We start from the raw sequence: 5930 nt of genomic DNA, 5'->3' as shown, positions 1-5930 counted from the left end.
GCGGCGGCTGGGCGCGGGGCATCACGGGAAGGGTCGCCCGAGGCCTGGAGAGACGTAGGGACGGGGGCGGGGCCTGGGCGGGGCGGGCGGGGCCTGGGCGGGGCGGGCGGGGCCTGGGCGGGGCGGGCGGGGCCTGGGCGGGGCGGGCGGGGCCTGGGCGGGGCGGGCGGGGCCTTGGGCGAAGCGGGCGGGGGCGGAGGGCAGGGCCTGAGCGAGGCGGGCCAAAAGAGGAGGGAACGAGGGGCGGGGACCTGTCCTTGTGAATTCCCCACGTGGTTTCGAAGAGGACTGCAGTGCTTGTTTTAAAAATGTAGATTTCCAGGTTCCATCTCAGGGGATTCTGATTCAGTCCAAGGGCAGGGTTCAGGGACCAATATTTTTAACAAATGCACAACCAGTGCATTTGGGATAACACACACAACTAACACAACCAGTGCATTTGGGACAACTAACACAATCAGTGGAGGGACAGAAATCTTGGGACCCACTCTCCTAAAGCTACTAAATAGGGTTTTTTGAAGCACAGAGATCATATCACTATCCTTGAATTTTTCTCTGTCTCATATGTGTCCACACTTGCTTTACCGATATGGTTTTAGTTCCCTTAGGATCTCTGAGCTACAGTTTTATGTCAGGAATGATGTCTACCTCTAAGGGTTGTATACCAGGAGGTCGCCAGATAACTTCTGGTCGCTGTGTTCTGATTGTGATAACGGAAACAGATGAACACTTAATAACTTTTTTACAGACAAAAAAATGACAAAAATTAAATAGAATGATTTATAGGCCTTAAAGGAAAAAAACAAAGGAAATCTACTTTATCTGTACAAAAGGACTTGAAGACCACAAGACTCAGGGAACTCCCTCAGTTCTAAACTGCTGTATTTATAGAAGTATTCCAGACCAGAGATGTTGGTTATTACACCTTTGATACTTCATCTCCTTACAATTCAGAAGTGAATGTGAAAATACTTAAACATATCATGGTAATTACTCAAGAAACACATTTTCCAATTCAGAAGAACGCTAAAAACATATAAATACCTAGATTATTAAATTTATATATTAATAGCAAAGCTAAATCATCAAAATGACATCTTTAGTACCTTCCTATGACATTCCAGAGAAAGTATCTAAAATATAACTGGATCAAATGTGTAATACAGATATTTCCAATTCTTTCCTACAGAGTATTGCTTTAACAACTACTTGAAATTCTGAATTGATGCCTTTGAACTGTGGTGTTGGAGAAGACTCTTGAGAGTCCCTTGGACTGCAAGGAGATCCAAACAGTCCATCCTAAAGGAAATCAGTCCTGAATATTCATCGGAAGGACTGATGCTGAAAATGAAACTCCAATACTTTGGCCACCTGATGCAAAGAACTGAATCATTTGAAGAGACCCAGAGGCTGGGTAAGATTGAAGGCAGGACAAGAAGGGGACAGCAGAGGATGAGACGGTTGGATGGCATCACTGATTCAATGGACATGAGTTTGAGTAAGCTCTGGGAGTTGGTGAAGGACAAGAAGCCTGGCATGCTGCAGTCCATGGGGTTGCAAAGAGTCGGACATGACTAAGCGACTGAGCTGAACTGAACTGAAATTCTGAACCACTTTTAATAGCTGATGTAAACTGATGTGATGCTTCTTTGTTTTTTCGGCCATGCCACTCGGCACGTGAGAACTCCTTTGCCAGGAATCAAACCCGTGCCCTCTGCATTTGGAAGCAGAGTCTTAACTACTGGACCACAGGGAAGTCCCAACACTTGCCTTTAAAAAACAAACAAAAAATTATTTTCCAAATCTTCATCTTACAACTTCTGAATTCAGGATAACTTGTTTTTAAATCTTCTCTTGACTTCCAGGTCTCCACTTTCTTTTCTGTTCCTTAATATCTGTCAATCACATTGTCCTATTTTCTGCTTTGAATTTTTGGGCTGTTGGATTAAATTTTGATAAAGTGCCCTTCAGTTCTAACATTTTTGTGTGTATGGTTTGGGAAATGATCTCACCACCCCCTTTCAAACGAAAACACACTATAGGTGGTCCAGAAGTAATTTTATGACATCTTACACAGTCAAAATGAGGGTTGTGTCAACTCAGATCCATTTTGCAAACCTTGGAAACACTGAAACTTTTCATTTCACAGGTGACCCAATTCTGCCAGTTTTTTTTTTTTTTTTTTTTTTCATCTTTCAACCTAAAGGATCCTTTCTCCCTCTCTCCCTTCTCCCATGGTCTTGGCAGGTTCCCTCATTAAGATAGAAGGACACAAAGAAGGGCCAAGATCTGTTTCCATATTTTGTCCCAAACTGTAGCATTTGGGTTGTGCGTAAATGTTTGTGATTTAAAATGTCCATCTGTTTCCCTAGAATTACTGGCATTCTCAATTCCTTATAGTCTGTGCCAATGTTGGGAGGATTGAAGACAATTTCAGCTTTTTGGAATTCTGCACTTGGAAGCTGCCACATATGAGAAGCCTGAAAAAACAAAGACAGGAGTAGCTCAATGGAAAAATAGCTGAGGCTAACTTCATATAGCAGTGATAACCTCTCTGTCTTGGTCTTTGGTGTGGTTTGGGGTGAATTTACTCACTATTTTTGCTAAAGTCATGGCTTCTAATCTGTCTAAAATTAAGTATCCATTTTTGCCTATATTAAGTATATCCACCCATCTTTATTCATCTGAGCCAAATATTTTACATATAGGGGTGCAGAATCATTAATCTTTATAAAAGGATTTCTTAGAACAACACAAGATCAAGGCTGTGTGAGGGCAAAGGACTTATTCTATCGTTTTTGACTGAAGTGAACAGCTCAAGTAATTCATTTCTAAGTCAACATCCAGAAGAAAAGAAATCCCGCTTCTCTCCTCCTCCTGTTTCCCACGTGCCTTGTCAAGCACCAGATACTATTCTTATTCTTCAAATGTTTTCTGAAATATTATGCGGGCAGAAGGGCTGTTTGAGCAGGCTCCACATTCTTGAAAGGTCTCAAATGTACGAGTTTGACCTTTTCTGAAAATGAAATAATAAATACGGTCACAGACATACACTGACAAAAATGAAATAATTCTTTGTTTACCAGAGAACTGTAAACTTGCATCCTATTATTGGACCATACTGCAGTTTGAATAAACTAATCGGCTTTTTAAGAATATCTTTAAAAATTTTCAGATTGAAACATTTTAATCACAATAAAAACATTTCAATCACAATAAAACATTTTAATCACAAAAAAGACCACTATACACTGCACCAAGATCAGATTTGACATTTTCCCACATTTACTCCACATTTCTTTTTAGTAAGTTTTTTTTAAACTAATTAATTTTAATTGGGGGATAATTACATTACAATATTGTGGTGGTTTTTGCCATACATCGACATGAATCAGCCACAGGTGCACATGTGTTCCCCCATCCTGAACTCTCCCACCTCCCTCCACACACCATCCCTCTGGGTTGTCCCAGAGCACCGGTTTTGAGTGCCCTGCTTCAGCATAAAACTTGCACTGGTCATCTATTTTACATATGGTAATATACATGTTTCAATGCTATTCTCTCAAATCATCCCACCCTCACCTTCTCCCACAAAGTCCTTTAGACAGTTTTATTGAGCGATAATTTATATGCAGTTTTTTATATACAGGTTTTTTTTTTTTATATACAGGTTTTCTCATGCATCAATATTCAGTTTTGGTTTACAGTTTTCTGATTTTTAACTAACACATACAGTCATGTAACAACAACCACACTTGAGAAAATATTTGTATATGACATAAGGTAAGGGTCTAATTTCATTATTTTGCAGGTAGATATCCAGTTTTCCCAACACCATTTATTGAAGAGACGATCTTTTCCCCATTATATAGTCCTGATACCATTGTTAAAAAATAATTTGGCCAGGGTTTCTTTCAATTCATTCCTTTCTGTTGCTAACAAGTATTTCATAATGGGGGCTTCCCGTTGGCTCAGATGGTAATGGTAACAAATCTGCCTGCAGTGCGGAAGACCTGGGTTCGATCTCTGGGTTGGGAGGATTCCCTGGAGGAAGGCATGGCAACCCACTCTAGTATTCTTGCCTAGAGAATTTCATGGAAAGAATGAGATTCCTGGGTTGTCTGGTGAGTAGATATTTAATTTTATAAGAAACTGCCCAACTTTTTCCTAGAGTGACTGCATTCTGCATGCCCACGAGCAAAGTTTGAGATTTCCATTTACTCCCCAGGCTCCTGACAACTTGGTATGATCAGTTTTGTTTTCAATTCCATTTTTAGTTGTTCTAAGAATTATGTGGTGGTATCTCATTGAAGTTTTATTAGTTGACTTTTAATAAATACAATCATCTTGTAATGACACATTTACATGGTATTTTAACCATGGGGTGTAAAAAGAAATTGTTAAATATTAAGTGAAGAACTGAATTCTTCATTCTTCTGTAAACAAAGAGCCTCAAAAACTGGAAGTGAACTGACCTCTTGGTACCACTTAAGGGCACTCCTCTCTCCTCCCCCACTTCTATTTCTGTTTCCATGTTGTAAACATGTTTTCATTGTCCTCCCCAGGATCTGTAGGTAGTTCCCTTTTCATCCACCCCTTTTTGGCAGCCTGTAAGTAAATTCTTCTTGAGCCCTGAACCTGCTTCATTTTGCTGCATCATGGGGTCAGGCATTTTCTGCTACAGCTTGTTTAAAGCTTTTACCTCATATTAACCCGAATTTGTTGGCAAGAACATGGAGACCAAAGAAAAGCAAATACAAGATTGGGTAAGTGTGTGTCAAAATCACCAACCTCATACTGTTAGAGTATGTTTTCCATGCCCCAAATCAGAACCCATGGCCTGACAAGTGTGCACATAGTTAGGAAGACAATTTAAAAATTGGAATGTCCTAGAAATGTCAGAATTATTGTAGTTATGTGCTGTGCTAAGTCAGTTGTGTCTGAGTCTTTTCGATACCATGTGCTGTAGCCCGCCAGGCTCCTCTGTCCATGGGGATTCTCCAGGCAAGAATACTGGAGTAGGTTGCCATGCCCTCCTGCAGGGGATCTTTCCAACCCAGGGATCGAACCCAGGTCTGCCGAATTGCAGGAGAATTCTTTACTGTCTGAGCCACCAGGGAATCCCCAGAATACTGGAGTGGGTAGCCTACCCCTTCTCCAGGGGAACTTCCTGACCCAGGAATCAAACCGGGGTCTCCTGCATTGCAGGTGAATTCTTTACCATCTGAGTTACCAGGGAAGCCCAACTATAGTAGTCATAGTTATGAAAAATCTGTATGAAATTTAACCCTAAATTCAAACTCCCAGAATACCCATCTCTACATTATAGGCAGTTTATTTAGAGGGGAAGGAAAGATAGCTGGATGAGAAAAGATGAAGTTTAACTAGGTCAGTTTGGACAAAGACTCAAATTGATACCTCTTTTAGTATAGAGGGCTTCCCTGGTGGCTCAGACAGTAAAGAATTTGCCTGCATTGCAAAAGACTTGGGTTCAATCCCTGGGTCAGGAAGATTCCCCTAGAGAAGGAAACGGCAACCCACTCCAGTATTCTTGCCTGGAGAATTCCATGGACAGAGGAGCCTGGTGGGCTACAGTCCATGGGTTCGCAAAGATTTGGACATGACTGAGCAACAAACATCTTTAGTAGAGATCATTTGTGAATTCCTTAGAACAAATAATGAAAGTCCATCCAATGTAAATCCAGCTGCAGGTTCTCCCTCAGAGGGCAACTGCTTACCCTAGTGAGATAATGAAACATCAGTCATATTTTAATTTCTGTCTCCTTCTAACATGAATCAACCTAAAATTTTCCTCTTAAAATGTTCTCTGCAAGACCTAAGAAGCTGGTAATTATAACACTTTCTGGGGAAGAGGAGGAAAAGAGAGTTAATCTTCGATCTATTTTGCATGTATTGCTTTTCACTTAATA

Source organism: Bos javanicus, chromosome 17 (assembly GCF_032452875.1).
Source record: "Bos javanicus breed banteng chromosome 17, ARS-OSU_banteng_1.0, whole genome shotgun sequence".
Taxonomy (NCBI): Eukaryota; Metazoa; Chordata; class Mammalia; order Artiodactyla; family Bovidae; genus Bos; species Bos javanicus.
Note: the sequence above shows the minus strand (reverse complement) of the source record.